General features: G+C 55.6%; 1 protein-coding gene across 6 annotated transcripts in view; it reads left to right on the top strand.

Annotated features, from left to right (window-relative positions):
- Positions 1–21,601, top strand: part of TNS1 (tensin 1) — a 225,854-nt gene that overhangs the window by 20,458 nt on the left and 183,795 nt on the right. For all 6 annotated transcript variants that reach the window (XM_037848557.1, XM_037848556.1, XM_037848560.1 and 3 more), the window contains exon 2: positions 19,376–19,490. The gene's annotated coding sequence lies outside the window, so the exon portion shown is untranslated. The remainder of the gene's footprint in view (positions 1–19,375; positions 19,491–21,601) is intronic.

The raw sequence follows: 21,601 nt of genomic DNA, 5'->3' as shown, positions 1-21,601 counted from the left end.
TCCACACACCAGCAGGGACCACCTCCTTTCCCCTCAGTGGCTGCATCCCTTTGTTCCCACCCAGTCTCCCCAAAATGGCCTTGTCTCATGAAGTGGGAGGTGGGACAGGGCCTGGGGGAAGCTTGGGGGCAGGACTGAGTCGGCTGAGAAACTCTCAGGTGCTCAGCCTACACACTGGGGAGGAGACTGGCTGGAGCAAGAGAGGAAGGGGACAGGGACAGAGCATCACCCACAAAAATGGCCGAGATGGGAAGCCCCGAAGGTCTTCGAGGAGGGGGACCCAGCTGGAGCTCCAGCTGCCTGTTGCTGCAGAGAGGCCCTGCCAGGCTCTGGGGGCTGCAGCTCTCCCTCCCCTTTCTCTCTGGGCTTGGCTGGCTGCCCTCCCAGTTTCTCTGCAGTAATAGAAACAGGGGCAAATCTTGTGGCTACCTCTCCGCCTCTCCCATAGTCCGGGAGTCTCCTGCCTCTCTCAGCCTTTGCATCTCTGTGTCTCTGTCTCTCTCTGCTCAGCACCTCCCTCTTCCCTCCCTTCTTTTCTCCCCCTAGTTCCAGGGTCACAGTATGGCATCCCAAACAGTATTCCTGAGGGACGCTGCTCTGTTCACCTCACAGTACTTCTTGTGAGTGAAGCAGAAGTAGAGAAGGGCAGTGGCCTCTGAGCCTCCCTGCTGGTGCTAACGGCAGTGGTGGAGGCCATGGGGCAGGGCAGGAGGTGAAAGATGGGGAGTTGAGCTCCCTGAGCCCTGGGCAGGAGGGTTCAGCCTTAGCGGAGGCTGCCTCTTTAGCTCTCCTTTCTCTGGGTTGGTTCAGCCTTTGAGGCAGGGCCCCTTCCCTCCTGGGGAGGTGTTTGGAGCACTCAGCATTCCTCCTGGAGCTGGCATGAGAGAGTTGTAGGCAGAGGACGGTGTGGCCAGGGTCCCAGCTGGGGCAGTAGGATGGGACCAGGGACCCCGGTGATGTACAGAGTGTTTCCCTGTGCATTCGCCAGGCGCATGGATGTTTCTGCTTCAGTTGGGGAAGCCGGTGGCCTCCGTTTAAGTTAATCACATTATGCTCTGGGGAGCAATATGGGAATTGGAGTGAGATCTGGAGAGAATCCACAAATATGCACACGCGCGCGCACACACACGCACGCGCACACACACGCACGCACTCACTGCAGCTGGGACCACACTGCTGCCGCCGCCGCCGCCCAGGAGCCCACCCCTGCTGCTCCTTCCTCAGGTGGACGCCTGGCGCCTGGCACCGCCCCCGCCCTGCCCTGCCTTCCTGGTCCGTTTTTCTGAGCCTCCAAGTTGCCCGGGTGCTTGCGCCCGCCCACCAGCAGGCTGGGGCTGTCGCGGCGAGGGGAGGAGAGAGGGAGCCGCCGGAGGAAGTCCCCGAGGGTGTAAGCGCCCTGCAGCTGCCCGCGCCTCGCGCTGGGGGTTCCGGGGAGATGCAGCCACGTCGGGGCTAGAGGGGCAGGACGCGCGGGCTGCTCCTCCCGGGCTGAGGATCGGGGAGATCCCCGGGGGGCAGGGCGCTCGCCTCCCTGTTCCCCCGCTGCCCTCAGCTCCGCGCCCGGAGCAGCCAGCCCTTCTCCCCCGACTCAGCGCCAGAGGCGCCCACCCTGGGGGCCGACATGACTCGGCTGAGCTGGTGCTTCTCCTGCGTGATCCGATGGGGAAAGTACCTCTTCTCCTGCCTCCTGCCCCTGCGCTTCTGCCTCCGCAGCCAGGTAAAAGTTGTCTGCCTCACCTGGCACTCCCCCGCTCCCCCGACCCCTCTTCCCCCATTCTCCCCCACATCTGATATACCACCTACCCATCCTCAGAGGCACAGCATCTTGACCGTTGCCAACCTGGCTCTCACTGGAGTTTGGGGACTTCTGGGGAGCTCCCACCCATGCTGCAGGGATCCAGGAGGGGGAGTGACAGCCCCGCCCCCAGCGCACACCCTGGGCATTTTGAGGTTTGGGCCAGAAGTCTAAAGGAGAGCACCTGTGTTTGTGGAGGGCAGTAGAGATTTGGGTACATAGCGACGTTTCTGGGGTTTTAAGCATCCTTCCCAGGTTTCTGAGGGAAGGGAAGGTGGGTTCCTGGAAACCTCATTTTTTTCCCCTTAGACTCTAGCAGAGTCCCAGAGCTCTGGCAGGGAGGTAACAATGTGCGATGGAAATGGGGAGTGGAGCAGCTGGTGGACTTCAGGTGGGATTTCCGACCTACTCAGGAGGATAGAGGGATCAGGGGACTGGACAGGGAGGATGGGGGCTGGGGGACAGGGAGGGGGCCACAGCTATATTGGCTGGGGGAGGATTCGTCCAGTGGGATCCTGCAGTGCTGTGGTGGGTGTGTGTCCTGGTTGAGCATCTTTCTCCGCTGGGATCCTCCGGGCAGCAGTGCCTTCATGCTGTGTGTGTGCTGGGGGGCAACAGGGAGAGGGCGGAGGTGGGGGTGGAGCTGGCCAGCAGAGTAGGAAACTGGAAAAACTGCACAGAAACTTACATCTTCCAATGTGTTGGCAGGGAGAACCCCAAAGAGCAGGATCTAGAGCCCCTAAAGCCTCCAGCAAGGGGGAGGATCTGAGAAGCTGGGGGTCTTTGGTAGGGGGGATGGCTTTCTGATCACTCTTTTAGGGAACCAGAGGGACCCCTGTCACATGGGGGAGCAGTACCCCAGTCTGAGTGCCAGCTCTGGAGCCAGTCTGCTTGGCTTTGCTGGCTCTGCCACTTACTAGCTTTGGACCTTGGGCAAGTTACACAGTCTGCCTGTACATTAGTTTTCTCACCTCTAAAATGGGAATCATAAAAATATCTACATCACTGGGCTGCGGGAGGATTAAATGAGGGAATGCATTTGAAGTGTTCAACTCGGTGCCTACTCTAGTAGGTGTTCAATAAAAATTATTATTGTTAGTTCTTTCCTGCAGGGGTGAACCCCTTCCATCTCCTTCCCTGCAGATACTCAGGCAGGCCAGGGCTGGGGCATGTGGGGATAGAGGGGTTTCTCCCAGTATCCATTCCTCACAGGGAGGAGAAGGACCCCCCCCCACACACACACACTTCATGGAGAGCTTGAACTTTCAGCTCCTTCTCCAAGGTGCTGCCTTTGGACCTCAGTTTCCCTCTCTGCCACTCCGCAGTGGGGAAAGGTGCCAGCAGTCTCCCGGGCCAGTCACCTAAGGTGCCCTTTGAAATCTGCCAGCCAAATGCATTCTCCCTAGGGATTGGCTGGGAGGCAGGAGCTGCAGCCATGGACCGCAGGGCTGGGGCTCCATCCACAATCCACTGGGCTCTGAGTTCAGAAGCTGCATAGTCCCAAGTTTCTGGATTTGGGAGAAGGCAGCCTGCGGTGGGAAATGGCCAACCAGGACCAGGTCAGTCGAAACCTAGGCTGCTTCATAATACCCCCACCTCATTTGCAGATGTAGAGGATGCTCTAGCTTTCTCACCCCACCGTCACCTCCTCTGAAGCCAGGATTTGAGCTGTGGGCTGGGGGTGGGGGCTGGACAATCAGCTGCAGCTGTCTCCCTCCAGACTTTGAGAGACCTGAGTCAGACAGGAAATTAGAGCTGGGGAAGAGATCAAGATCGCTGAGTCGCGCCTTGGGAAGGATCTTATTAAAAACTCTTGGGATTGGGCCCAGACACTGTCCCCACCCAGGGCGCTGGTGGTGGGAGGTGGGGGAAGGGGATTGTTCCTTCCTTTTTCAGCTGGGGAAACTGAGTCTTTGACATGGCCTGGCTAGAACTCTGCCCTCCCTCGAAGGGAGCACCCAGATTTCTGGAGAGCATGGGAGAGACCTCAGCCTTGCACCTGAGGAGTGGTGGATGTGGGGCAGGGACAAGGCCTCTCCTATCCCATTTGGTTCCTTGGTGGGAATTAGGAGAAAGTGTCCCATGCTCCAGGCTGATGTGTCTCATGCCAGGGCTTGGTGAGCGGAGCATGGATGGTGCCTCAGTCCCCACTCAACCCTTTAATTGCATGCTTGTGCAGTGACCATCCTGTGCAGTGGTATATGGCAGCCTTGCTAGGGATCTGAGCACCCCAGAACTCAAAGGCTTAATGTGTATGGGGGCAGGGAGCAGGGTGAGGTAGAATGGCTTACCTGAAAGAGAGGCTCTGTGGGCAGCAGGGGCCAGACCCTGTCCTTAGTCAGACCCCAGACCCCAAGAGTTGCTGGGACTGTGGGTTTTCTCCTCTTCTTGGCTCTTCTAGAACCACCCAGGAGCCAATCAGCCTCATCCTGACCCATATAGCAGCGCCCTCCCCAGCTTCTCCCTATGTGCTCTGTCTTATCCCTAAGGAGCTAGCCCCCCTAGCACCAGTCCTTGGATAAGGCATAGGAAGGACAGCTAACACTATCTTCACAACGTGGGAACATAACTCCTAGTCCCTCATAACCAAATTGCTACAGGAGCAGCAGAAAACTTCCTGATCCGTGTGAGACGTGGAATCAGATGCTCTGGACTCCATTCTCACACCCATAGCTGTGTGATGCTGAGCAAGTTGCTGAACCTCTTCGTGCTTCAGTTCCTGTCTGTAAAATGAGGATTGGTAGGAGGCTTGAATGCAATGCCACAAATAACATGTCTGGTTAGTTAATCTTCATTTGTTCTGGGGCAGGGGCTGAGGGGCAGCCTGAAGGTCAGCAGGGTTGACTTCTTTGTGTCAGATTCCTGTAGCTTGTGCAGTCGGGATCTACAGCTGGACTTTGGGAAGGAGTCCCAGCCCCAACTCTGCACCCCATTTGATGTGAGGCACCTGACACCACTTGGAAGAGGGCTGCGGTGTGTGTCGGCCCCAGGGTAAGTGGCATTGGGCTGCAGCATTTGCAGGAGAAAGCTGGCAGCAGGACTCCGCCTGTACGGCCACCAAGCAGCAGGGTGCTTGGGAAAATACCTGGTGCCTGGGGTTCGCGAAACTGGGGCTCTGCTGCTGACCTCCAGCAAGTCAGGCCACCTCCCTTGATCTGTTTTCCCATCTGGATTGGGTGAGAAGTGTCTCAAAGGCCAAACCTGACTGGTAGGCATGTTTTATTTAGCCTTCAGAGTGTTTAAAAAAGGAAAAAAAAAAAAAGCCAACATTTTAAAATTTGGGGTTTTTTTTTTTCATATTTTCTGTAAAAGATTTCATAAAAAATATAGGTGTGGTGCTTCTCCTGACAGATCAAAAGCTGTGGTGATGTGGGATCACGCAGGCCTCAGTGACTGGAGCCAGGTGGTGGGCCTCCCCTTTAGCTGGGGTCTGCCCTCTCCAGGACCCCACATCTCTTGCCTGCTTCCCTCATTTAAGTTTGGTCTGACCTCTGAGCCAGCTGAGCTTAATGGTCCTTCTAGGTTTTGACCTTAGGATTCTGTGACTGGTAGCGAGAGAGGAAAAGCTTACTGTCGTCATAGATGATAGACGAGACAACAGGAAGAACATTTTGCTGCACAAGAGTCAAAGGATAGGAAGAATGGACTGGAGGGGGCTGGTCTGGCATGGGGAAATGTGTGGTATCACAGAAGGTGGAGTTGGACGGGAACTTGGACACCATCAGCCTTGTCATTTTGCAGGTGAGGAAACCGAGGTCCAGAGAGGGAGATGCCAGGCTCAGGATCACAAGGTCTGTTGGCTCATTTCTGCCCTCACTCATCCTCCCCTCTGCTTCAGCTCAGCCCGCCTCTGGGCTCGTTGCCAGCCCCACAGCCTGAAGTCCGGACTGTTTCTTCAGCTGGTTGTTGAGCAGGGGGCCGGAGGGCGGAGGGCAGGGAGGTTTCTGCCTGCAGAGGTAAGGGCCAAGAGTTAAACACAAACATACTGGAGAAATGGCCGGGAAGCGGGGTGGTGTGGCACAGGATGGTGGCCAGGTTTAGAATCTTCTGGAATCCCAGCACAAAAAACCCAGCCAGCCCACCAGTGTGTACCTGTGTCTGCCTGTGTGTGAAACACTAGTTCGGGCACTGGGCAAGGATCCCAAGATGAGCAAAACTGTTCTTGCTTCCAGAGAGTCTGCAGCCTGAGAGGGTTCCGAGGGGAGGGGTGGCCGCAGGGCTGGATAGTGGGAGGACGCTGCAGGAGGTATCACAGGCATCCCAAAGGCCTGCAGGCAGGACTGCCCAGGGCACTTTCAAGGGGCCCAGAGAGGGAGGGAATGAAGGTTTGTGAAGGGGATAGTAGATGCTAAGAGTGGGAAAATGTTAGGACCTATTGATTGATTGATTGATTGATTGATTGAGTCTACAAATGTGTCTGGTGCGTGCTGTATGCAGCCTCAGTGCTGGGCTCAGGACAAATTCTTGCCCAAGGATCTTCCCCCATGTGCGGGGCTGGGGGTGGGGTGTGTCTCACCAGACTGTGAAAGAGGGATAATGGGGAACAAGCCTGGCACGAGGTCATTACAAACAGTTAGAGACACCCCAGGTGGCAGAGTTTAACATTCCACAGGCTGGATGGTAGCAGGAAGGACTTCCCGACTGGGAGAGGTTAAGACGCAGTACAGGAGAGATCTCATAGGCTTGGAAAAGAGGGGTGGGGGCATTCTGGAGGCAGGGTTCCTCCAAAAGGGACTCCCAGTTCTAGGGGCTTCAACTCTGTTTTCAGTCCCAGTTGATGGGTCTGGGAGAGGGGTGGGCCTCGGGGGCCACATGGGAGACCAGATGAGGAGGTGTTGCTGTGACTTCTTCTTTGGTCGGGTTTTCTAGCATTTCTAGGAAGCTCCAAGTTGATTTCTCAGAACTCTGCTGGGAGGCGCGGCTTGGGTGATGCCAGCTGCAAAGGGTTGAGGGAGCAGGCATGGAGAGGTGGGTGGGGGTGGGCTCTGGGATCTCGGGGCTTAGCTGCTGAGCCCTTGGGTTTGTCAGGGGTGGGGGGTGGGGAAGCTGGCAGGGATGTTGATGATGTGTAGGGGGTGGACTCAGGGACTCTCAGAGAGGGCTCTCGAACCACTCCTCACCCCCAACCTACCCTTTGCTTTTCCATGCTCCAGGCAGTGGAGAGGGGGAGGGCTTGTGGTGGGTGGGTGGGGGGTCCGTGTGTGGGCCATTGCAGTGTTGGCTGAACTGTCAGTTGAACCCCAGCAAGCTTGGGGAGCGGCTGGCTGGGGTAGCCAGTAAGGAGGGGCATTGTGATTCTGGCAGGGGTTGCAGGGTGGGGGTGGGAACTTACCCAGCCCCATAGCTCTGTAGAAGGACTTGGGGGTTTGTAGAGAGGGGCCCTGATTCCTTGCCCCATCTCCTTCACCAGAAGAGAGACTCTTAACTCAGGTACCTGCTCCAGGAAGGACCAGAATTAGACAGCCTTCCCTTGACCCTTCAGAATCATCAAATGATAGATTGTTAGTCGTTTGTGCAGTGCGCAACCTGCACATCTGCTTGTGGCATCCCTTTCTCAGCTGAAGCGTGAGTGTTTTCCTCTCTTAGGGTTTCCCTGGTGGAAGTCTTGGCTGGACCATGGGCTGGCAGCCAGGACACTTGGCTGGGCAGTTCCACCTGAGGTGGGAGGCCCGTTGTAGAGACTGAACCCTGGGATTGCAATGTGTATGGTGCTGACAGGGAGTGGTGAAAGCATGGTCTTGGGTGTTGGGGTGGGGTGGGATGGGGAGGCGGGGGATGCCCATGTGGCCTGAGCCACGGAGAGCATGCTTGCCTGTGTGTGCAGGAGCCTAGCCACGTCACTCACTCCAGGAAAATGGTCGTCGAGTGCCTGCTCTGGGTGGGGCTCTGTCCTCAGCATTTGTATGTTTTTATGAGTTGGACTGTGTGTCCTAGTGTTTGTGTGTCCACAGAGGGTGTGGGGCTGAGCTCTCTCTCTCTCCCTTCTGGATGGCTCCGCAGAGCAGAGCGGGTGATTCACCAGCTCCCACCCGCCCTCGCTTGGTCCAGCCGTGGCCGGATCCATGGGGGGGGGTTGATCAATGAAGGCTTGCAGAGGATTTGGTGGGTTCTCCTGCATTGCTCCCCGGGAATTCACTTGGATTTGTTCTCTGTTTTCTTCCCAACCTTTAGATCCCTGGGCAAAAGTGAGGGGAGAGGGGAAGGGAGGGCTGGTGTTGGGGGCAGGGGGACACTGCGGGGGAGCAGATGATGTGTGGAATGGTGGGAGGCGAGAACTGGGCCCAGGGACCGGGAGGAGGGGAGGAGGAGGAAGTGGGGAAATGCAAACCAAATGTTGGCCCAGGGAACCAGCAAGAAAAACAGACTCTCGCGGGAGCCTGGAGCCTGGCTCCCTTTAAGAAGGGCAGGAAGGGCTGGGACAGATGTTTAGAGAAAAGAAAGAAAGAAGGAAAAAAAAAGAAGTAGGAAAAATTTGGAACAGAATCCACAGCCTGGGGGCAGGGCCATTCTCCCGCTGTGCTGGGCCTGGAGTCTTCTGTGTTAAGGCCTGTCCTGGGCTCGGAGCTGGTTGTGTGGGCACCAGGCCCTGTCCTAGCTGTGTGTGTGCAAATGAGTGTGTGCAGGAGGGCATGCATGTGTACTCGGATATGGGAGAGGTGGCTGAGGAACCCTGGGGTGGGGGGGAGGGTAGACTATGCCCTTCTGGGGCTGTCAGTCTGTCAGTGGTCTGGAGGGCTCCTGGAGAGAAGTCCCCTGGACTGGTTTGCAGGAGATGGGAGGTCTGCAACGAGGAAAGCAGAGGCCAGGCTTGCCAGCAGCTGATCAGGAGAAGACAGGAGGGGCTTTGGTGGCTTAAGGGGGTTGTGTGCTTTGGGGTGGCGGGTAGCTTTGGGGAGCCTTGCCTCCAGTAGCTGTCTCTTTGCCCCATCCGCTTCACACCCCTTGCAAAGCAGGGTTTCTGATCCCCAAGGCCACCCAGCAGAGCTTGGGAGGAGGGAGCTGAGAAGAGGCTGGGACAAGGGGGTGGAGTGGGGAGAGGAGGAGGAGGGAGGGTGAGCTGGAGGCAGGCAGGGGAGAGGCCCGACAGATGCTGGCTGAGCCCGAGCATTAGCAGCAGACCCAGAGAGAGCTCCCTTCTTCCTGTTCTGAGGGGGCTGAGAGCTCAGAGGGGCCGTTTGCGGGGCCCCGGACGTGGCCAGAGGGACGGGACACACCAAAGATGACGTGGATCTGTCTGTCCTGCATGCTCTGGGTAGGTCTGGCTGCTTTACTGTGGGGTCGCCCTCCTCCTCTGCCCTCCAACCTTTCCATCTTATCCTTAAACTGAGAGCCTGGGGATGGGGGATGTTGGCAGTGAAGGAGAGGGGCCTCTCTGCCTCTAACGGACAGCAGGACAGACTGACTTAAGCAGACTCTCAGTCCCTGGTTCTATGGGTCAGTACATCATTGCCCGTTTCCCCCCTGCTACTGAGTCCATGAGCTGTAAGTAGAAGGAAGCCATCAAGAAACTGTTTCTTTTTAGAGCCCTCCCTGCCCCCGCCCCCTCTTGCACTGGGCAAAAGTTCTTCAGCCCCTCAGTGGCCCAGCCCAAGACTTTGAGGAAGGGGCAATGGTGTGGGTAGGGGCCTGGGGAACAGGGAATATTGACCCAGAAAATCAAATCTGGAAAAGTCAGTCTGGGGGAGATTTCTGCCTGGATTCCATCACTTTTATCCTTTCTAGACTGGATTTCAGCTCCCAACTGCTACATAGCTTCCCGCCTAGCTCTCCCTTCCTTACCAGGAGGGAGCCATGCTCTCCTCCTTCTCTCTGCTTCCCCCCCTTTCTCTTTTCAGGCTGGATTCAGAAGGGGTGAGGGTGCCTGGCGGTGGGGGGGAGCACATGGTGAGAGTTAGGAGTCTCCAGGCCAGCGATGGCGGGCAGGGGCTCCTGGGGGTGGGGTAGGCAAGGACTGCCTGCAGGGGGGTTGGCGCAGGGGCCGCAGGAGACCCCTTCCTTAGGAGGAGGCAGCTCCGCCACTGTCTGGGCTGAGGAAAGGCATGCGCGGGGTCAGGAGGCGGGGAAGTCATCCCTGGCTGAAGTTAATGTGTGTCTGGGAGAGTGATGGCTGCTTGGAGGAGGGGGCTGCAGGCCTGGGGTCCAGATGTGGCCTTGCCTGCCCCTTGCCGCCAGCTCTCGGAGGGCCCTCTCTAGACCCAGGCCAGCCTGGGCTGTGGACGGTGGTGGGAGATCAGACCTGGGCCACCAGGTGTGCTTTGGGCAGTGAAGGAGAAGGGGTTGGCATGAGGGGGTTTGGGTGGCAGGCTGGGCTGCATGTGGGCATGGGGTCTGAATAACAGATTGGAGGTGCTCGGAGCATTCACTGGGCTGGGGTTGACATCTGTACAGTGGGAGCCTCGGCCGAGTTCATCTCTCCAGCCCCTTCCAGCTCGTCTGCCCAGGGCTGTGCCCCAGATGGAGGTGGGCAGCGAGGCAGCCCTGCAGCAGGGAGGATGGCGGTTAGACTTCCAGAGGCGATGTGCTCTACGGGCCACTTCAGCTGGGAGGTTTTGGGAAAAGTGCTTCACTGCAGTGAGCCTCAGTTTCCCCATGGATGAAATGAGGATAATAAACGAGGGCTGTAGGGAGGTAACCATGCAATTCTGTATGGCAGTGCCTGGGACAGTGCCTGGCATCTAGAGTGCCTTAGAGAGGTTAAAGCCCTGCCTGAGAGTTGGGAGAGGGGAATGGTGACCAAGGGCATGTGTGGATGCTGCTGCCTCAGCTTCTTTAAGACCAGAAGATCCTGCTTCCCTCCCCATCCTCCCCCCACCTTCGTGCCCCCAGCCCTGCCCCTTCCCAGTCCTGTGGGGGAGCCTGGCAGGCACCTTTGTGTGGGAACGGGAAAAGGAGGGTGGGAGCAGGGCTGGGGCAGAGAGTGCTCCCCCTCCGTCCAGCCCTGGCACGTGTGCTCGTCCCTGGGGTGGGCCTGAGTCCGGGGGTGGGGGTGGGGGGCACAGACCGTACAGATGGGGGAGTGTAGAAGGCCTCGCTGAACTGAGATGCATTGCCCTCCCCCATAATTCTTGCTATCTTCCATCCTCCTTGACGCTTCTACATTTTTCTCACTTAAAGATGGGCACCAGGCAACAGGGTCATGGGGGATATGACAGCTTCTTTGCTCCTTGGCTGGCTGGACTGATCTGTCTCACAAGAAGTCACGTCTGGTGCCTGTCCCCCGACCTCCCCCCATGCCCGGGGCAGTGGCACCAGTTCCCTATCTCCCTCCAGGGCTGGGCTGTGTGTTTGCAGTGCAGGGCGGGGGGCGGGGGGGATGGAGGCCCTGGAGACCTGGCCAGGGGGCTGCCTCTGCTTTGAGAGGGCACCTGGGGGTGGAAAGTATGTGGACTTTGGGACCAGACAGAGCTGGGCTCAAATTTGAGTTGTCATTTACTAGATGGGGGACCGTGGGCAAGACGGTTCCTTCTTGAGCTTCAGCTTCCTCATCTTCTAAACTGAGAGAATAATACAGCATTTGTCTGGTTGGGGTGAGGAGGAGAAAATCTATGTGCAAGGATTGGGCACCCAGGCACATAGTAGGTGCTCAGGAAATGCTGGTCCCTCCCCCACTCCCCAACCTTCCTGGCCCAGGGGATCCTGGTATCTCAGACTTGGTGGGGACATCTTTCCCTGGGCATCTTTCCCCCCTGACTGCCTGGGAACTTTGCTCAGCTATTCTGAGGCCAAGAGAGGTAAACTGAGGCATAGTCTGGGAGACATCGTTCTGGTGTCCCAGTGGGAGTGAGTATGTTTGAATGTGTGCACATGTGCCCACCCTGGGGATGGCTGCAGACGTTTCATCCCAGAAGTAATGTATCTGCAGTGCATAGTTTTAACAAGCTCTAGGAATAAAAATCACTTTATTAGCTGAGGAGCATGGCCATAGTTTATGCATAACTTGATTTGCTCATCAAATGCTCCCGTTTGTTATTACATATTCAAGAATGTTTTATTTAGAAAATAATTACATGCCTATTAATCGAGGCATTTTGGTGGTGTGCTGATGGAGTTAGAGCTGCAGGCCCTTCTTTTCAGAGAGGCCCCCTCTGTTCTCAGGGACTGGGAAGGGGCTCATGAGGGAGGGGCTGAAAGAAGCACAAGGCAAGGGCTGGGGAGCAAATCCAGCCTTGGCCCTGCCCGGAGCAAGCTGTGTGCCTCGGGCTGGACACGGGACTTTGCTGGACCTCACGGAGGCTTGGATGCTCTTTTCAAAGGCACTTGCAGCTGCAGACAAGCATGTGTTCTGTTTTCTGGAGTTGGTGTCCTTCTCAGTGCTAACCACATAGTTTTGTCAAGAGGGTCCTCATGAGCCCCTGGATTCCTCGTGTACAGCTCCCTGCTCCCTCTCTCAGGAGTTTCTGTCACCTGGAAGGGCTGTGCCCACCCGGGGCATCCTGACCGTGGGGTTGTGAGCTGGGCTGGGCTGCCTGAGACTGATCAGGGCCTGAAATAAAACCCACCCTTTGCACAGTTTTTCAAAATGACATTTGGGGCACAAAGTTGGGCCCCAGTTTGGGGCACTGTTTTCTGCAGTGTTGAAAGGAGGCGTGGTGTTGCTGGCTGAGTCTGGATCTTGCCTGGGTCTAAACCTGGCTGTGCCACTCAGTAGCTGTGTGACCCTAGGCAAATAACTGCCTATCTCTGTGCCTCGGCTTCCTCACCTCCCTATAGGGTTGTTAGGTTCCAAATGGGCTAATGTGCGGATCCATTTAGAACAGTGCCTCTCACATAGCAAGGGTTCAATAAATGTTAGCCTTAATTATAGGAAGGCATAATTTCAAGGTCACACAACAAGTTAGTATGAGGTCTACAACCTGGGTCTCCTGCCTCCAGATTCTCTAGGGCTTTCCAGTCCGGGTAGGGCAGGTGGGGTAAATAGAATGGGGCCATAAGGGTGATGTGAAGGCCCCAGAATGTGGGGTCTCACCTTGCAGGCAGCCTGACGGTGGCCAGAGCTGGGGCTGGGTACCAGCCTGCCTGGGTGCCAATCCTGGCTCTGCCACTTACTAGCTGTGCAGTTCTGGGAAGTTACTTAGCCACTTGGTGCCTTACCCCTGAACAAATCCTTGACTTACCCAATTTCCTTTGAACCTCACTGTAATTCTGGGAGGTGGGAAGGGCAGGGATGAACAGCTCCACTTTACAGCCAAGAAGGACACCCAGGGAGGGGCACTGCCCACCCCAGGCCCTGGGCTCTGTATTCCTGGGGGGAGGAGCCTGTGGGCTGGGGGCGTTAGGGCTCTGGGTTGAAGGGGATTGGTGGTGAGCAGCCGACAGATAGGGAATGGTGTTGGGGAGGTTCTGTTATGAAGAAACCATCCCACCATTTGGCCATCTAATCACCTGCCCACCCAGGCGCCCATCCACCCATCTCACAATAATGATCGAGTCCCTGCTTTTCCCAAGAACCTGCAGACATTGGATGGATGGTTGATTATAAGTGTGTTAGGCATTTCCAGGAGGGGATGGGAGGAGTCAGGAAAGACCTCTTGGGAGGTGAATTGAAACTAGAGCCAAAGATGAAGCTGAGAATGCAGAAATCTGAATGCAGGAAGGGGAAATATGGGAGGGTGGGTAAGATGGGAGTAACCCAGCCAGTCGAGGGGTCTGCCACTGGTGAATCACCTGACAACGTACCTGTCAGGGCTCCCCAAGATGGCCACAGACAGCTGGCCATCGACCTGCTCTTTGGACGTGGTGTGGCCCAGGGGTCAGGGACTTGGGAGCATGAGGTGAGGATTAGCTGAGAGAATCTGTGTCAGTCTTTTACAGGACACCTCACCTCGCACTACAGGGCAGACAAAGGGTCTCGAGGCTCAGAAGTGTTGGGGGCCTGCATTGCCAAAAAGCCAAGGAGAGAGGAGCCGATGGAGAGGGAGGAGGCTGCCAGGTTGTATCCTGGGAAAAGCTCGCTTCTCTGAGTCCCAGCCTTCTCCTCCATCAGGAAACGCTGGCCCCTGCTTTCCTCCCTTCCCTGGACATCCAGGGGTACTTGGAATCCAGGAGCATTTTCCTCTGCCTGGTGATACCAGCACCTGGTGTGGGTGGGCAATGAAGAGGGTGACCCGTGTTCTCTTCTCCCTGAGGGCAGGTCAGTGGGAATGGGGTGTAATTGCAATAGAGGGAACTGAGGTCAGGCAGCAACTCAACCCAATTTGACGCTTCAGACGTGTTTTGAACTTCCACTGTCCGCTCACAAAGCACACGGCACAGGGCCATGAGTGAGCCGGCCCCGGGATGCCACTGCCTGGGAGTAACCTGGCGCACACTTGTGGAACGGGAACACAAATCATAGAGTGAGTGCTTACTGCGTGCCAGGCTCTGTTCTAACTGTTCTACAGGCATTTTCTCATTTGATTCTCATGAAATCTATGGGATAGTGGGTCTTGTTAACCCATTTGACAGATTAATAAGGTGAGGCAGAGAGGGGCTCAACAACTTGCCCGGGGTTACCCAGCTAACAAGCGGAGATGCAGGGACAAGTCAGATTGCACCAAGACTGCTATGGGACACGGGAAGCACAATAGAAGAAAGTGGGCGACGCCAAGGCAATTTTCCTGCCAAAAATGTTAACCGAATAGACTCTTGAGGAAACAAGCAGACAAATAAAAATGGAAAGGCATTCTGCAAAACAGTGGCCTGGACTTGTCAAAGGTGTCAACATCATAAAAGACAAATTAAACAGTGGAGTCTGTTTCTAGATTAAAGGAGATGAAAGAAACTCAGCAACTAAATGATGGGGTTCTGAATCTAAAATAAAAACAAAAACAAAGACCCAGTATTTGGGGGCAAGAGGGGAAATTAGAATATGGATTGAATATTAGACAACAGTGTTGTATTGAGGTTGAATTTCCCAAGTGTGATTATTGTGTTGTGGTTATGTAGAAGCCAGAGAGAGAGAGAGAGAGAGAATAGATAGAGAGAGCAAAAGTGGCAGTGTCAACAGCTGGTGAATCCAGGTGAAGGGCGGATGGGTATTCATCTTTTCTGAAACTTTAAAAATTTTCATAATAAAAAAAAGACAGCAGATGGGGAGATTGGTTCTGACAGTGCTGGAGGCTATCTGGGCAGCCCTTCCAGAGGGGGTAAGGTTTGAATTAGGCCTTCAGGGGCTCCTAGAAACTTGACAAGCAGAGAGAGGAGGAAGGGTGTGCTGGGAAGAGGGAACAGCGCGAGCAGAGGCTCAGAGGTGGGGCAGGGTGGGCTGGGGAGTGTGGGGCACAGGTGCAGGGCTTGGTGTTGGGGAGTGGGTTGTGGGGACCGGGACCTGCAGGGTGGGCCAGGTATGGATCGAGGCAGCTTCCCCTGCTGGCTCAAGGCTGTGCAGAGGCTGTGGGTGGGGAGGGCCCCGGTGGCTGGGACCCAAGAGGCTGTTGCAACATCCCGGGTAAGAAGTGACAAGTCCTCAACTAGAGCAAAGGCATGGGGATTAGAAGGCACAGGAGGGCCAAGAGAGTGTGTAGGAGGAACATTCACAGGCTCTGGCAATTGCTTGGATTGGGGGCTGAAGGGCAGGGAGGAGCTGAAAATGACTCAGAGTTTTCCACCTAGGGCGACAAAAACATGGTTAGGCCATTAGCTGGCTAGGGGATTCCATGGAAGACGGGGTGGGGGGAAGGACATTTTGTGCATATGTGGAGGTGGGATGACTGGGGGGAAACCTGAATTTGAGGTGCCCGTGGGACTCCTGGAAGCCCGCTTGCAGCTCCACCAGGGATCTGAGTCTCCGCAATGGAGCTGAAGGCAGATGCTGATCTGGTCCTGGCTCCCAAGCTAAGGTGCTGAGACCTTGAGGGGTAGATGAGGAGAGAGGGAGGGGGTGAAGCTGACCTTCTAGATCTGTCCTAGGCCTGCTGTTTGGTGACACCCCCTCCCCCAGTGCCAAGGCTGCAAACTTCTGCTCTCTCCCCACATCTAGGGCTGTGAGTTTGGCTGTAGGAAGCCGAGTGAGGGGCAGGGCTGGGGAAACCTTCTGGGAAGGGGGTCAGGAGCTCATGAGCCGGGGCACCCCTGAGGGTTATCAGCCCCCTCCATCACCATCACGTGCCCTATTGCTGCTCTGCCCCCATGGAGTGGGTGGGGAGGAAGCAACAAACAGCCTTTCCCATCCCGGGGCCAAGGACTCCCGCCAAGGCTGCTCAAGCCAGATGTGCCGCACCCCTCTGGCTGGGCCTGGGATCTGGCAGGAGGCTTGGCTGGATGCAGGGAGGGAAGGGAGAAGGGACCCTCGAGGGCAGGAAAGCCCTCCGATGCTGGCTGGGGTTGATGCAGGGCTCCAGCGCTGGGCAGGGGGGCAGGGGAGAATGCCTCCCAGGCCGGGACTCCTTCCTCTTTTCTGGGCTCTGGCTCTCCAGGGAGACGGGGTTGGAACCACCAGCTCTAACCTGTGTGGCGGTGTCTCCTTCTGCCCTGAGTTTCCCCAGAGGTCCATTAGGAGCCAGCCCGCCCGGCGAGGGAGGGGTGTGGGGTGTATTTTGCGAGGCTGTGTGCCACTCATCGGGAAAAATGATCATCGTCATAACAAGCTATTACCCTTGAACGGCACTTGGCGCTTTATGAGGCTCTTTCCTGTCCTCTGCCTGTACCTGCAGAACAACCCTCGGGGAGGGCAGGGTGGGTGCCAGATACCCCGTTTTTTTTTCTTAGTCCAAATTTTAACATCAGATTGTTAAGAAACCCTTTTATCCCATTGGGTCTAAAGAAGCTTCCTTGTAGCTTCTACCTACTGGTCTTTTATTTTGCCTTCAGTAGCTTCACAGATTATGCTTGGACCCTTCTTAAAATGACAGCTCCTTCAGATATTTGAAGAGGAGGGGGCTTAGCCACCCGAGACTTTTCCCTCCATCATCCCAGGAAATGTTAAAACCCGTGTGGATGACTTATTCAACAAGATCACCAGACATCCCATTTTATAGTGGGGGAGCTGCGGCCAGCAAATTCAAGGTCACACAGCCCTGGGACCATCGTGTCATATCAGACATTATTGTGTCCCACCCCAATCTCCCACCCTCCCTTCATCCCAAATCATCCCATCGTTCCCCCTACTCTGTCTGTCCGTACCCCTCATTTACATTTGAGGAATATGAGGCTCAGAGAAGGCCACTGATGTTCTTAAAGCCACGTGGCCAGTGAAATGGGTCTCCAGACCCCCATCCCAGTGCTCCCTTATTCGGAGATCCAGGACGGGGATGAGGGGCTGGGATTGAGGTCAGAGAGGGTATTGGAAAGCCTGCTCCTCCTCCCAAGCTCATGGGGGGAGAGATCTGTAGACTCAGATTCCATGTGGCTGCGCAGGCAGGACAGGCAAACCCAGGGCCCAGGGGAGAAGTCTGGGCTTTTGCTGGACACTCCTGAGGCTGTTTTCTTCCCATCTGTTTTGCGAGCAGTGAGGACTCTTTCTGGAGGCTCTGCTGCCTGACTGTGCTTTGGGGAGGAGGCCTCTTGCCCTGGGCTCTGGGGAAGGGCTGGATTTAGGATGTGGATAGGGAAGTCTGGTGAAAAAGCTGGAGTAGGGAGCTCTACCTAACTTAGTGGGATGGGAGAGGCAGGCTTGAGGGTACAGAGTAGGGACTGGGACAGTTAGGCTTTAGGGTCTCCCTGCTTGCCTCTTTAGGCAGCCCTTAAACTCAACCCCAAGTGCCCTGCCTGCTGCTGCCATTGACCTTGGGCTGGGTCCCGCTCTGGGAAGGCCTCCAGCCAGAGGCTGAGATGGGAAAACAGAGAGGTGAGACAGCAGAATGAAGGGTTTGCAGATGCTGGCTCAATCGCCCCTCCTTCTGGGATGGGGAACACCCAGTGAGGCCCCCCCTCACCACACCCCCGGCTGAGGGTATGGGTGGGTGGGTGGGAGCACCGCTGCGAGAACCCAGGGCTGTGGGATATCAGAACCCAGGGGTGGTCCACTGGACCTGCCCGGCAGAGCCTGGCTGCCCGGCTCAGCCACCAAGGGCCACTTCTGGGCTCCTGGCCCCCACTCCTGGCCCCCCCCCCCGCCCTCTCGGTTGTTGCTTGTGCTTTGGTCCCTGCCTCCCCGCCATCCCTTTCTGTCTGCCTGTCTCTTTGAGTTTTGCAACAATCTCAAACTTCACAAAAGTGGCAAATGCAGGGCAAAGAACTTTTCTCCTGAACTTTGTAAGTTGCTGAAATGATGCCCCCATCACCCACGGATACTTTCCTGATTTTCCTACAAGAACTTCCTCCTACCTAACCCAACACAACTGTCAGAATCAGGAAATTGATATTGATACGTTATGACTATCGAATCCTCACACCCCACTGAAGTTTCACCAGTTTTCCCAGCAATGTCCGGTGTGGCCAGCGAACCCAGTTCAGAAACAGCCATTGCATTCAGTTGTCATGTCTCTTTAGTTTCCTTCTGTCTGGAAATCTTCTCAGTCTCTGCTTGATGTTCATGACCTTGTCACTTTTAATTTATTTTCTAGAATGTCTCTCCATTTGGGTCTGTCTGACATTGCCTTGTGATTAGATTCAGGTGGTGTGTGTTTGGCAGGAATATCACAGAAGTGATGCTGTCTCCTTCTCAGTGCACTCCCTTGGTGGCTCACCATTTTGATTCATTCCATTGCTGGTGGGTTAACTTTGATCACTTGATTAAAGTGAAGTCTGCCAGGAAAAGTCACTTTTTTTCCCCTTTGGAGTTTACAAGTATAATGTGGGGTGGTACTTTGAAACGATGTAAATATCCTGCTCTCCACCAAACTTTCAATTTATTCTTTTATTTTTTTCTATTAGTGTGAGCTCATTTAAGCCATTACTATCATTACTCATTTTGATGCTCGAATCTTCCCAGATTTGGCCAGTGGGAGCTGATTCCAGCTGGCTCCTTTGTCCTTTTCTCTGTCCCTTCTTGATCCTCTGGCCAACGTTTGCATCTCCGCGTGTCTCTATCTGATCTTTCTCATTCTCTGTGTCTGCTTGTTGGTCTCTCTCTGTCTCTGCTTTTGTCTTGGTCTTCTTCCACCCCACCCCAGCCCCCCTTTCTGTCTCTCCATTGCTTTTCTCTGTTTGATGTCTGCTTTCTCTCCTTTTCTCTCTATCTCTGTGCCTCTCTGGCTTTCTGTCTCTGTCTCTCTTGCTTTGTCGTTTTGTCTTCTGTGTCTCTCTATGGTCAGTCTTTGTTACCCAGTACTCATCTCCAGAGTGTCTTCAGATAGAGTCCTGGACATGCCACGTTTCTGGGACACGCCATATGTCCTCTTTTGAACACCCACAGTTGAGAGTGGGGAGGCTCTTGAGCTGGGTGCAAGATCATCAACTTGCAAGTGCAGAATGCCACCTTCCTGCACTGCAGGGTCTGTGATCCTGTCTCAATTGTCCATGTATATGCAGAAGGGTGTCAGAAAGGTCTGTGCCTGGGAGGGAGGGAGGAAGGGAGCTGTCGGTGTCTGTCCTGCTGGCTCCTGCTGCTGGAGCCACGAATGAATCAGGTGAGCCGCCAGGGTGAGGCGCCTGGGGACGATTTCCCTGCAGAGTCCCCCAGCCTCTGCCCAGGTCTGATTGCTCTGCCTTCTCCTCCCACAGCCCGAGGATCTGGAGGCCCCCAAGACACACCGCTTCAAGGTGAAGACCTTCAAGAAGGTGAAACCCTGTGGAATCTGCAGACAGGTCATCACCCGGGAGGGCTGCACCTGCAAAGGTGAGCAGCTGGATGGGCTGGGGGAAGGATGGGGCACATTCTCGGGAGTCTGTTCTGCGGCCTGGCTCAGATCAGGCTGGACGTCCTTGGGGTCTGGACCTGGTGCCTTTGTTCCCATCTGGTGTGGATGCTGAGCTCCCTGATGTCAAGCATATGGATGTGTGTGGGTGACAGGTATAAGGTGTGTGGGTGGCATGAAGAAGGTCTATGAGTCATACCGATGGCATGCGAATGGCATGCAGAAGGGGTATGGATGGTGTGGAGGGCATGTGGTTGGTGTGTAGTGGGTGTGTTGGTGTGAGGATGGGTGTGGAGTGTGGGTCACATGTGGCTGGTGTATGGAGGGTGTGTGCGGGCATGCGGATGGTGTGTGGCTGGTTTGTGGAAGGGGTGTGGCTGGCATTGGAAGGGGTGTGGGTGGCGTGTGCCTGGCACTGGGAGGACTACAGAGATGCCAGGCCCCAGTCCTCCTTCGTGGTAGCTTATGGTTGAGTCGAAGAGGCCCCACATCAGATTCATTTGAGGATCTGTTGACTGCTAGTGCTTTTTCAATCACTATCTCACACGCTCTTGGAATGATCTGTGGTTTGGCCATTACTGTTGCCAGATCACACAGTGAGACCAGAGGAGCTGTACCCCCTGCACCCCATCTCAGCCACTGGCACCATCACACACCCAGCTGCTGTGCCAGAGGCCTCGCTGTCATTCTCGATGCCTCCCTCTCCTTCACCCCCACCTACCATCAACCATTCCCAATACAGCTGCCCCCATATAGCTCCAGGCACAGGTGGTGTCCCCCCTCCACATTCAGGCTGCCGTTTTCTCTCCCCGAGACAATTGCAGCAGCCCCCTTTGCTGATTCCTGATCCACCCTCTCCAACCCACCCTCCATACCAGCTTCCAGTGGGGCTGCATAAATGTAAATCCAGTGACATCATTTCCCTGGTTAAAGCCTTCCGGGAGCTCCACTACCCTCAAGACAAAATGCAGACCCCTTCCTGTGGTGGAGGCCTGGCAGGATCCACCCCTTGCCCAGTTCTCTGCTCCATAACCCCCTCCGCCTCCCAACTCAAACCTGCTGCAGCTCACATGTCCCTGACTATGCCAAGCATGTCAAATATGTCAATGGGCTGTGTTCTCTCTTGCCCTGGAGCCTTCGCTCATGCGGATCTCTCCACCCTCTTTGCCAAAGTCCCAGTGGGGCTGGGAAGCCAAGCTCCAGTCTAGTGAACGATGATCAAAGTGCTTACTCTATGCCAGGGGCTTGCATGCGTGGTCTCCTTCCATCCTCACGGCATCTGGAAGGTTCTGGTGTCATGCCATTTCACAGACAAGGAAACTGAGGCTCAGAGGAGCCCCATTGCTTGCCAAGGCACTTAGCTGGCTGGGTTGGAATAGGGTTTTTAGGGCCTGTGCTCTCAGGGGCAGGGGAGGCTTCCTGGAGCGTAAGCTGGGTATTAGAGGTAGGAGTGGATGGAAGTGTGTGAGTGAGTGTGTGTGAATGTGGATTCCAGAAAAGGCCAGCCGTGGGCAGGTTTATGTTCCCTAACTGAAGGGCTGGGATGCCAAAGATGAGTTTAGGGGGCCAGCAGGACCTGTTACAATACCAAAAGCAGTCACACGGTGTCGCCCTCCTCCCGGGAGGTCTGGCGGTGACCTGTGGTAGCTTAGGGTGGGAGCCGAAGAATTGCTGAGGTGGGGGTTCTGCATTTCATTTGCATCCTCCAGTACCATCAACTGCATACGTTAACCCTTGATTTCCCCCAAGTTTCTTCCCCAGTGTGTCTGCCCTCACCAGTGACCCTCCGACACTGCTCTGATAGGAGGCGGTACAGGGGTGTGGGGAGAAGGAGGTCCCGGGACACTCATTGTGTGACCCTGGGCATGTCTCCAGCCTCAGTGTCTGGTGGTTGTAAGTTCCCCAGCTGACCTGGCCTGAGGGCTTGGGTTGAGGAAGGGATTTGTCCCCATGTGAGTGGAAGGTTCCCAAGTTGAGGGAGAAATGGCCCTGTTTTCACCAGGATCCAAGCCTGGCTCTGCCGGTGTGAACTGGAAAGGAGGGCTGGTGGCTGGTGGCCAGCGGGCAGCGGGCATCCAGGCTGGTTTGGCAG

Source organism: Choloepus didactylus, chromosome 9, assembly GCF_015220235.1.
Source record: "Choloepus didactylus isolate mChoDid1 chromosome 9, mChoDid1.pri, whole genome shotgun sequence".
Lineage (NCBI taxonomy): Eukaryota > Metazoa > Chordata > Mammalia > Pilosa > Megalonychidae > Choloepus > Choloepus didactylus.
This window is presented reverse-complemented; position numbering and strand designations above follow the sequence as displayed.